Source organism: Wolffia australiana, chromosome 5 (assembly GCF_029677425.1).
Source record: "Wolffia australiana isolate 7733 chromosome 5, ASM2967742v1".
In the NCBI taxonomy this organism is placed as follows: domain Eukaryota; kingdom Viridiplantae; phylum Streptophyta; class Magnoliopsida; order Alismatales; family Araceae; genus Wolffia; species Wolffia australiana.
The window spans coordinates 13,612,873-13,625,556 of NC_135839.1; the positions used below are offsets into that span (position 1 = coordinate 13,612,873).

At 36.0% G+C, this 12,684-nt stretch overlaps 1 long non-coding RNA gene across 1 annotated transcript; it reads right to left on the reverse strand.

Moving 5' to 3' along the window:
* Positions 1 to 1,357: 1,357 nt before the first annotated feature.
* LOC144703169 (uncharacterized) lies at positions 1,358 to 2,864 on the reverse strand. The gene is made up of 3 exons (XR_013581488.1): positions 2,705 to 2,864; positions 1,856 to 2,613; positions 1,358 to 1,790 (listed from the first exon to the last, which is right to left on the reverse strand). It is a non-coding gene; the product is annotated as an uncharacterized LOC144703169 (long non-coding RNA).
* Between the last annotated feature and the right edge of the window lie 9,820 nt (positions 2,865 to 12,684).

Below are 12,684 nucleotides of genomic sequence, written 5' to 3' on the forward strand. Positions count from 1 at the left end.
CGATAGCCATCTGGACGACGATACCGCCGACGTTCGACATCAAAAAGAATGAATCGAGAGAGGAGTAAACGGTAGATTATATTTGCTATCATGACTTAGTCTTTTATCCTGACTGGGGCTTGACTTACCTTATTTTCCTCTTAATGCAGTCCTTCATACGACAAATTTTCTTTCAGAGATGGCACTTTAAATCTCAATCAATTGATTAGTCTTGAATATATTAACTGCAGAATTTGTTGTCTTTGAATACTTGAACTGCTGGTTCTTTGAGATTTAAACACATATAATTCCTTCATTCACCAATCACCATCCTAGAAACATAAAATTATGCTCCTTGGGTTCATATGATGTTATAGTCAAATGACTTTGTCACAATAGTTGTGTTATAGGAGAGTTTGCAGCCATCATTAGATACTGGTGGAATTTATTTGATGTGATGATCAAAAAATATTTCATTCATGATTATGCCAAATAGTATCCTTTGCCGTAAAATGTCATGCATCCAAAATTTGTGTTGATGAATGTTTCCCTTTCTTTTATATTGAGCAAATATGCACCGTTCTATTAAAGTTCGAGCTCTAGTTTTCTCATTTTTAACGAACTGTTTTTGAACCATGAGAAGAAGTGTTATATCTAGTTTTCCCTAATGTCTGTTGGTACATATTATAATATGCATAATATGGATAGTCTCTTAGTAGGATTTTCTACTGCATTACTCTTAAAAGTGAGGGGAAGGGGCATTGAGTCACTTGAAAGCATCAATCCTGATTCAAAAGCTGGTGGAAAAGTATTGATTTATGCGCTTTCACAAAGTTGAAACCATTCAACATCAGACTTAAATGCCTATTTCCTGGATAACGATTAAATAGAAAAAACAAGGCTGATGCATAACTATGGATAAATTGTAACTCCACTGCTGGAATAAAACAATAACCTGATGTTGAATTTATTATGGACCTCTTTAGTTATGCACAAAACACAAATCAATAAACCGTATGGTACTGAGTACCTTATATTGAATGACCATGCTTGATATTCTAATCTAGGTAACTACACATCAGCCACGATTTTTAACATGAAAATCGAATGCCAAAGATGTATAGATGTAAAGCTAATTTTAAGCTGTTTGATGTAACCATCCTGATTCGGTGTCACGTAGTTGATTTTCAAAATCATATCGGTTGAAAATTAAAGTCACTTGGCATTTCTTAATTTGGAATCTACACCATACATTATTTTATATATCAAATATACTAAATATGAGGACGAATATTATAGTGAGATAAGAGTTTTCTATGCAGTCATCATGGTAACCATACCAACTAAATAGACTCCAAATATGCATATAGATCTGTCGAATGAGAAAAATCAAATAAATTAATTGAATATACATCCAAGATCAAAAGGTAGTATGCCAATCAAACACATAATCGAAATTTGATAACTCGATAATATTAATTACGGCTCGATAAAATAGGCCAAACCATTTAACTTGTCTCAGAACGTCTTTAGAAAACTGACCCCAACCAGATTCAAATTAAGCCAAATTCGGCTTAAAAGTGTTCCTGCTCCGCCAGAAAATGGCCCGAAGTGGCTTTAAAGAGTCCCAATTTGCATCCCAAAACGGCTAAAAAAAGCCATAACACATCCGTCGTCTCCAGAAGGCATCGGAAAAAACGATGAGCGGAATGCTTCAACCACTGCAAAGACGGTGATCGAGGGGTGTAACCCCGTGGAATTCACCGTGGAATCGTTTGATGTTACGAAAATGTGCAAGTCGCGGGAGATTCCTGAAAAAGCATCGAAAATCCCTTATGAAACGTCCATCGGAAGAAGGCTTGAATAGTTGGGTAACCTGAGAATATTCTGCTCCGTCTTGGGATCATATTTTTGTTTGTTCCTCAGTCTTCCTTTGAGGGAAAATTACCAAGAATGTGGATGGATACATGTACGCGAGTTTTTTTACTATACGTTACTACACGCACCTGAATTGTTGGTTTGGTGTAAAAAGATACTAGTACAATCCGAATATTATCGAAACAAATATTATATGGAAAAATTCTTTATCTGGTTCTTTAGAAAAGAAGTACGTTGAGAACTATGCCACCATATTCGTCGCATGAAATGGATATCAGGCAATTATCCAAGACAAAACCATCAAATAGCTTATAAAGCCAAATTAGGGCTCCGAGCGCCTATGACTAACGTCGGAGGATTTTATCCCTGGAAAATTTTGAAAGCGCTTGCAGTCATCCCTGGATGACCTTCAAAAGCAGAAGGCACCTTATAATCTGACTTCCATTACGTCGGACATATTTTTCAACAAATGTCTTTCATCAAACGTAACTGCTTACAACAATACATCTGACTTTCAGTTTGGAAGCTAATATTTGCCATTGAGCTACCAACTAACCTCAAACTAAGTTAACATGGTGGGAAAGCAGATAAGCATCTAAAAAACAGGTGGCGGCGAAGGACGGAAGAAGTGAATAGGGTTAGGGCGTTTTGGTGGCGGTGGAACTCGAGGTCGGGGTATTCGTATGACTCTCCTGCCCGGATAGGCAAACCTCTTGAAACGCCCTTCTACCACGTCGAGACTCGAATCTACGTTTCCTGAGAAGAATAATTAAGGTTGAGTGTCGATAAATATCAATTTTTCAGAGACGCATAGATTGGCGCTTATTAATATATCCTGACTAAATACCTATAGCATGGGCGAAAACAGCATTGATTAGAAGCAGGCATGCGATAATCGCTGCAGTGGACGGAATTCGGAGACGACAGGCACAGAGATGTTGGAACATTTCTTCCGATGGGTCTCGTCCTCTTGGTTCTTGCGAATCGTGCGTGTGGTTTAAGAATAGTTCAAGTTCCTTGTTGACGGAAATAGTCCACGCGTTTGCAGTGACATTAACCAGGTCGTATGGGATTTTTTTGGTTTCAGTTGTATTCCTCTAAACGCGTGTAGCTGACTTTCTTTCAGGCGTACAAACTCTGAGCCTGAGACACTTAGTGCCTCTTTATTAAAATGAAACGTATATTGGCGTCTAACATGAATCGTTGGAAATTATTACTTAATGCACAGATGCCTTCTTAATGTGGACTGGCTGTTAAATCTACCCATGAACCTGACCACAAGGGTTAGGTGTCAGGTCAAGTGGACGAGGACCAAAATCTAAAATGTAATAATGGTAGGTTTTGTCTTATGCGTCACTTGGGGTATGGTTGATCGGCTTACCTACCTTGATCACTCAACCCAGGCCAAGGTGTGTCTAATCCTACATCATGAAAAAATGATTTGTTTTGTTTATTGTTTGTGTGCAATATTGGATGGTTCCTAGGTTTCAAATAAACTCAAACTATGCGTTAGTGTAAGGCCCCAAAGTAGGCAGCATTCCTGCACAGGGGCCTGTGTGCCAACTAGGAGGACATTTCTGTATACTTGGACTCAAAATAAGGGATTGAGTCCTTGTGGGTGAACACCACAGGCATCATGGGTGGTGACACCCAACCCTGATCTTCAACGCCAATGCCTGCTAGGTGCTCATGCTTGTCGGGGCACAACCACGGCGGATCAGGGCAGGCTACGCATGTGTTACATGCGCAGGCTGTCGAGGGTGTGCGTGCGTGGCGGCAGGATGCCCATGCTGGGCGGCAAAGGCATGAGTGCTGCACGCGAGAGTCACTTAAGTGCGTGGGCGTGAGCGTCACACACACGAGTGGACTGTGTGCGTACGCCGTGTGCACTGCATGTGCGGGACAGGGGGCGAGAGACTTTCTACCAAGAGACTAAGGAGTTGGCACACTGAGCGTTGAGATGGCTATGGGGTGTGTTGTGCCAGTGCGAGTAGTGCTATGCTGCGCAGCGCCAAGGCATTGGGTGCCAAGCATGGCGGCTCCAATGGACCGAGTGTGATGCTCTCAAGGCGGGTGTTGGTGGCGCATCGAGCGTCAAGGCTGGGACGGACTGGTGAGTGTGCCGAGGGCCATGGCCCATGGGCGCACAACGACCAGCCCCGAGAGCACACGTGTAGCAACAATGCTGGCAAGCACGCATAACTGTGGGCCTCAAGGCATAGGAGTACCATTACCTAGGGTGTGTGCCTTATCTCAATACTTTGGTATCATCCTTGGTCTTCCCCCATGGAATGCGTACGACTACAATGTAATATTGTTCATAATAATACAATGACCTGATTCATTTATGGGGCAAGCCCTACTGTCTCTCCTTAACCTCCAAAGCAATCTAAAACTGTTGCACAAGCAAAGGCTGCATAGCAATCCTGCTTAGCGACATCTAGTGCACAAGCAAAGGCTGCTTAATGTTCCCGCCCAAGCATTGAGGCCGACATGCATTCAACCCAAGCGTTGTTCCTAGCTCAGGATTCTACCCCGTGACAATTAGTTAGAAGAACAAACCTATCTGAGAAAATTTTTAAGCTTCAATTGACAAGGTATATCTATCTGATGAGGAATGGGTGGAGTAACAGACCAGCCAATGTCATGGCACACATAATGTAACACAAACTGCTAGGGTAATAAATGAAAGTGGAACAAAATGACACAAATACTTTAACTTCAATTTTGAAATATTTAATTCAAAAAAGTGTTATAAGTGTTGGGTTCTAGAGGCGTAGATCTTAATAAAGAAATCAAAACGACACGCAGCGGAAGACTTTTGCAAAATTGTACGGCATCGATAAATCATAAAACTAAGTACCTTTGCAGGGATCGCATCCGTGATTTCTTAGATTTTTGAGCGAGACAAGTCGAGCTGCTCAACTGTGAAGCCTCAAGATGTATCCACGCGGTCCTCCGCAAGCTAGATATCCTCCTCATTGACGAATCCCATTCAACCTTCGTCGCCGGCGTTATGCCATCCTGATCACATCGGGAGTGAAGGGGGGATGAGGGGAGAAGAGAGAAGAAGGAGAAAGGCCCCTCAAAATCCTGGCATCATTGAATTTCATTCAGGGCCTTCCCTTATTTATACTAAGCGGATATTTTTCCTAAAACCCCAAAGCTTATGTATATCTTCCGACATCCAAAAGACCATTTGTGTGTGACCCTTTAGGCCCATGTATCAGTCTAGTTAACGACTCCAATGGCCCATTAACATTTATTGGCCTTCCAAATTAATAAACTATATCATAATATAGATTAGTTAATGTCGGATTGATTTAACCCAATTGATAGGTCGAGTCTCAAACACGTGGGGTGTCAAGCTACACCTCGTGTTCTAGAAGATACAAAGGAGTGTGTATCGACTCACTCATGGAACCCGTTCATCATTGGTTACCGTGTACTTACAATCCCGCGTCCACTTGATGCTCCTTGGATGACTTAGAGTATGGTCAACGGTCAAACCCTAATCGGTCATCCGAGTTAGTACTGATGCATTCATAAATCATCGGAGAACTCTTCTATGATATTTCAGTGCCTTGGCCAAGGACTTCATTGCATCATCTTCCTTGAGCTGTCACCTCTTATGCCAAGGGTAGACGATCCCATCTTGACCACTCAATCGTCTTCCTGAACTTCTTGATGTACCCAAACTAAGACCGTTTAGAATCTCATGATTAGAGACTCGTTAACCATAGTCAAAGTACAACCGTTTGTCCACAAGACGTCTTTGGTGTCTCAAATCTAGGGACCACTTACACAATTGTGATGTGAATCAACCTCAATAAAAGTTTGATATAATACCATTCAGGAATTCATATGGATCAATTCAGTGAACTCTTCCCACTAAAGAGCACCCACTATCTATCCTTGGTGTCTCCACACTAATGGCTACGAACCATCCATACTCATCATATGAGTGAGGCTAGATATAGTGCTATTCTATCCAAAGACATTGATGTTCTTCTTGCATATCCTTCGAATAATAATGTTCAGAAGACATGCTTAAAGACTAGTGATCTCTGTATTATGATCTCATCATAATTCACTAAGTCTGATCTCGTATTCATGGACTTCATTACAAGCATCACACATGCACTATAACCAATATGTTCTATTAATGAACATGGAACGAGATGTGGAATGTGTGATTGGCTTGCCAGCCACATATATTTCCATCAAGAAGAAAGGCTATAAAATGCAAGACCCTTACATAGACAATGTAAAATTTGAATAGAAGTCCAATTCATCTTTCACCCTTGGAGTTGACAATGGATTACCACTGCCACCACGTGTTTATCCCATAATTGGTTTGCTAAAAGAGAGCATGTCGCCCATAGCCTGGCCGTTTCTTGAACCTTGCCAGTCCTTTCTAGGCTGTAGAAAGCACAACACCTATCAACTACATTCCACAATCACATTATCCTTTAGGTACTATGTTGGTCATGCGCTTGACCCCTAATCACCACCACGTTCTTCCAAATACGCACCCATCCGCCTAACCCTCTGGCCACTATGTTGACCATCATAGTCGCCATTATCGCTGTTGGAGATAAAATATTTATAGAAGATAAAGTATTTTTATGACCTTTTGCATAGCAACAGTGATGATCCAAGATGACTGCTTGTAGCTGGCTTGTAATTATCCCTTACATGGCTCAGGTTATTTGGACCCTTTGTCAGTGATGTCTTTGTCAAATTTAACAGAACCCAGCTAGGTCATGAGGGGACCACATTGAGCTTGGATCTAAGTTCAATAAATGGTTGTTTGGTCAAGCTCTTGGTGAGGATGTCCTCAGGTTGATCATTGGTGGAAATAAACATGAAGTGAAATTTCTTTCAAGAAATGTGATCATTAACAAAGTGAAAATCAATGTCTGCTAGTTAATCGCTAAACATACTCTATGCTTTTTGACTCATAAATATATGATGCCTGAACGTATATATCACAATGATAACAAAGTATTGTATAACATGGTAAATATACTCCCTCGGCACTCATATGACGTCACATTTAAAGAAGCATCATAATATTTAAATTATGGAATCTTTATTAATAGAGATGTATAACTTGTTGAAGTAATAAAATTCCAGACTGAAGTATATTTTTAAAATTGAAGGTGCAATGTTAATAGAGCCATTGGTAAACAAGCTAAATTTTATTTAATTTGAACACTCTTTAACTTAACAGCCATAGTTTCTCAATGGATAACAAAAATGTTCCTTATCACAATTACTTTCAATTCTTTGGGACAACAGCAAATGAAAATTGTGGATTAAAAAAATATGAAAACAGAGTAACACTATTTTTTATATTTCATTCTATCTTGAAAAATTTTATAGCCAATTTAAAATTTGAAATTCAGAAATTTTATTCATTTTAATTTTAAATTTATCTGATTCAGGGAAACATTTTTTCTGGCATACCAATTTTTTGTTAGGAAACATAAATTTAATAATCAAGATTGATTAGCACATGATAATAATAATTTTTTTCTAATAATGTATTATCAGAAGTATCATTTATGATAATACTAATTTATTTATCGTAGCAAATGAATAATGCATTGCTTATGTGTCATGGCTAACACAAAATATCACAGTATCAAGACTAGACAATAATTTAATAATATAATAATTCAAATAAACAAATGTAATTATTGAAAATAATTTTAGGGATCATCAATAAATGAAGACTAGAATTTCATAAAGGTGGTGATGGTTAATATTTTGACTTGATGAGATCTTAGTACAAATGAGTCTTGTTTAGTGTGATAACTAGTAGAACTAATATATACTTGAAATTTTTTATCATCATATTTAATAAAACTAAATAGCTAATATCAATCCATTTATTATTCTTATTTCTGGTCTATAATCAACCTGAATCCAAGTTTTAGTGTACCCTAAAAAACATAATCTATATGCTTCAACATTTGTGACTATTTCAACATCTGTTTCTAATATTCGGTGTAACTGTTTATTGCTGTGTACATCGTATGATTCTATTTTATAAGGATATTGAGATTAATTTAACAAAAAGAGAGGGCCTAAAAGAATAATTAAGTTCTAATCGTGTTCCAAGCTACTCATGTTTGGATTCAATGACACAGTTATTGCTCCCAACAAAATTAATCCAATTCATAAATATGTAGAAACTCAATGTTTTTTGTTAAAACGTATGTTAAAAACTAGCTTCTCTCAATTTTTTGAAATTATCTTTGGCTTGCCAAAACTATTTTATAAAGGTTATAATAGTTATTTTTATGTCTGTTTTAAAAGTTAATAAAACAACTATGGGAAATTTAAACAATATGATAGTAAAAATTAATAAACCAACCAGTAATTTAATAACTAAATCTATCGATGTGATGAGAATAATGATAATACCGTTACATGTTAGAAATTATTTGTTGAGTTTCATATAAATAGTATTTTTTTCCTCCAACGATAATATTATTGAAATTATAAATAGTTTACTATATTATCAAGATGAGTTCAATTGTATAAAACCATGTAATCATAAATACCAATTATCTAACTTTAGTGAGTCAAAATTATACACGACAAGAAGAAGAAGCATCCGTAGAGATTAAGGTGAATAAATCATAGATAGGAATAGAAATGAAAATGAAATGGAGCCACCCAATGAGCAAAAAGCCTAGTATTTTTGTAGTACACTTGCCTATAACAAATGTGTATCAACTTTGACTTCACAAGCCTTGTCTCAACATTTCTGGTAGTGATAAATAATTCCATATTTTTAGTGGTTGGCAAAAACGAAGAGTGAGTGTATTAGTTAGTCTACTTTATGCATGAGATCAGCAAAGGGGCTGTTCAATATGCAAAAGGTTCACACTTCAACTCTCCTATTTAGTTTCATGTTTTTATATCATGAATAATATACTAATTATGTTGATAATAAAGTATTTTATTTGAGTAACTAATTTCTACATCTTTAATCGTCAATAGCATTACCAAATTATACAACTCTCACACTATGGTGAGAATAAATTTCCTTGTATAAATTCACATCCGTTATTTTATGTCTTCTAAATTCAGTATCAAACCTAAGAGTACTTTAATCAGTTATTTAAAAAGTATAAATATAAGTTGAAAATTTTCCATATCTATAATAGGTAAATATATGATAATATCTGGAGGAGGGTTTAGCATACAAGCAGGGCAAATGAGTTTATTTAGGTTTTATATTATCCCAAAGTTTATGTTGGGTACTCTCTTTATCCCAAGAATCAATCTTGATACTCGTCGAGAATACCAATCGTTCGAAACAAAAAAAAAATCCTTCAAGAAATACCTCCTAGCCTCATAGTCTTTCTAATTGGAGGAATGTATTCTCTTCTTAATTACTGTTTAATCCATTAAGGCTTATCTTTAAGATAAAAAATACTTCAATGGATTCTTCAATAGATAGGTCTTTAGAGCTTTCTTCTATAAACATGGCTTTCATGTGAATAAAATATATGATATAAAATACTCAAATATTTTTTCTCTATATTAAAGAAATCTTGAGTTTTAGTTATCTTATATTCTACTTAAATATCAGTGAGTATTTTTTCAAATCCAATTAATTGTCTCTCATGATATTTCTACCTCAGTCCAGTTGAATCTGTCACATTTGTTGTCTGTACCAAGTATAATCCATATATCAGTTTCTCCAATCATAAATTGAAAATAAGTATACCAAATATTTTAATATGAGTAATTATCATTTCAAAAAAATTCTATTTCACAAACTTTAATACAAATACTCCATGTGTTTAGTCAAAATTTTCCAAATCGTACAAAATAAAGGTGTTATGAGATCAATTAATATAGTCTAACTTTACTCATATAAATCTAGGTAATCATGTCCCGTTTTTTTAAAAGTCTCCCTTTATTTTGAATTCCAAAAGACTTAGTAAGAATCCTGGATTCCGTTAACCACTGATCATCCCACCAATTCCTTTCTCCATTCCCTGTAATAACTGTGAAAAGGATATTAAAATCTCAATTTAAGTATCTCTAATATGCATCAAACTGAAATTTTAGTGGTTAAAGGTTATCAAATTCAAGACTATAAAATACTTGGTGGTTTTACCTAATATTGGTCATTCCTTCTCTTTCTCTAGGGGTTATTTAATTCATAATTTTTTGTGTTCCAAATGAGAACTTTACGGCATGGGGTGAGCCACAAATATGCACTAACATGAACTGATTCTGGTCATCCATGCATAGGGTAAATAAAATATATTTAAGGCTTCCATAGCCTGGTGTACAGACATTTTATATGTGACTCTGTACATGTTGATAGAATGATCCCCATTGCCCTGTTCCTACATTGAGAATCACAAATTTGATGTATTGATAATATACAAAAAAATTGCAACGATAACACCTTTTATCACATATTAGTTTTCACTAAAGAGACATACAGAAGCTAGGGATTTATTTAGGTCTTTCTAAAAAGGAAATGGATGCTGAATCTTTGTCAACTCGTCAGATACTACTTTCATAAACAAGATACAACAAGGTATTACTTTCAAGGTCCATGACAAAAACCAAATAGAATTTTTAATGAATCTTAAAATGTGATAACATTCTGGTGATCCAAGATGCAGGTCAATTAAAGAAAGAGAGAGAATCAATCAATAAGAGCAGGATATATTACAATCTATGAATTTTGGGCTGAAACTTTTAGAACAGATCCATCTCTCTTTCCTCTATCCATATATATATCTTTGATTTATAATCCCCAGAATATTTGTAAAAATGGTATTCTCTTATGTCACAGCATTAAGCTGAGATTGATGTAGGATGTTCAAGAAGTTATCCACCATGCAGCTTAGGTTTAGCAATTCAAAAAAATCTCTGAAGTGTCTAGGGACTCAAGGTATGAGTTCCCCTCTTTAACATTTATTTGATTTTTTGTAATGAGATGTGCACCACTCTGCTTAGGTTTGAGTTACTATGTAATGCTAAGTATCCCCTGCATATAGTGAATTGAGGGTTATGCTTCCTACTATTGACTTTCAATTTCTGCTCTAACCATTTGTCTCAGATATTATTTACTATAATACATTTTCATTTATCTCATGTCTTTAACTTGTTGCATATATCACTATCCATTTTGTCATTCTAAAATTACACAATAGTCCTATATTTCCTCTTCATCTTCATGTCTATTTGATTATTAGACCTTCATATCGGTTTTTCATTCTCTTCTCGAAGGGCTTATTCAATATATAAATGATTTTTACATTCCAGTTTTTAGGCCATGGTCTGAGCCACAAAGATGTGCTAAAATAAAGGTAGTCTGTTCATCCTTGCTTAGGAGAAAATAAGTTGGCTTACAGGCTTTCATACATTGGTGTGTAGACATGACAAAGCTGACCATGTATATGTTGATAGAATCATCCCCATTTCCTGGGTCCAAAATTGATAACAATAAAGTTGATGCATTGATAACATACTAATTGTTGAAATAATAGTACGTATGTTAGCATTAGAAACAAAATCACATATCCATTTTCTCAGAGAAGAAGTGGATATTGAATATTTGTTCTCCCTGGGGATACTCATTTTACATCCAAGATACAACTTAGATCCAGATAGGTTCAGGGCTTCATCATAAATAAATAATTAGAATTTTGACTCATCGCCTTGGTCATAATGGTGAATGTGATGGTGGTGACCTGGATGACATGGATTTAGATGGGTGCATTTTGGGAAGAACATGGTGGTTGCCTTGAGTCTGACAAATGGAGCAGCATAGTGGCTAGAGGAGATAGAATGGTGTAATGCAGATGCCAGGTATCCTGCTTTCAATAGCCTCGCATTGATAGGGAAAGGTGGGCCGACAACAAGGCTATGGGTGATATGCTCATTTTTAGAAGTTGTATTGGGTTATCATCATTAGGGATTGTCCGTCCCGATACCGGTATCAGATTACGGTATCGGGACGGATGTTGTACTGTATACCCAAAATCAAATTTTTGGTATCCATTTTTTCCGATATTCGGATATTGGATACAACATCAGATATCGGTTGCTACAAAAATGATATCAGATATCGGTATCTGTCTCGATGTCGTCATCCGCCTCCATCTCTCGGGGAGGATGACAATATTGGATATCGGAGTTGGATATCGGATTTCGATATCCAACTTAGAGGGTTGTATAAAAATATAATTAAATCGACATAGTTAAACGGTTGGAGAGGATTTATGTGGGCCAGCGGGTAAGCAAAGAGCTTACTAATTAACTATCTAGCTTGTTTAATATATACAACCCAAACTTTTTTTTCCTTCCATATGGGATTACAGGATTTGGAGTTTAACGTTAAACTCCAAATCCTTCTGTCCCATATGGAAAAAAATAGAAATTTTGAACTGTATTTATTGAACAAATAAATAATATGTTAAATACATATATATATATATATATATTAAATATATTTGGCATATTATGGGTTAATAATATAGTAATTATTCATTAAAATATCATTTAATAATTTAATGTATATCCTACCTTGTTTAATATATAAAGCTCAAAATTTATGTTTTCTTCCATATTAGAACAATAGGATTCAGATTTAATATTAAACCTTGAATCCTATTATCCCATATGGAAAAAAATAAGAAGTTTGAGCTCTATATATTAAACGAGGTAAAGTAAATGTTAAATATGTGTGGCAATGTTGCGCTCTAAATTATCTAAAATGAGATAAAAATTGATTTTTTTGGTTGATACTGGATATTGAGATCCAGATACCGGTTTCGA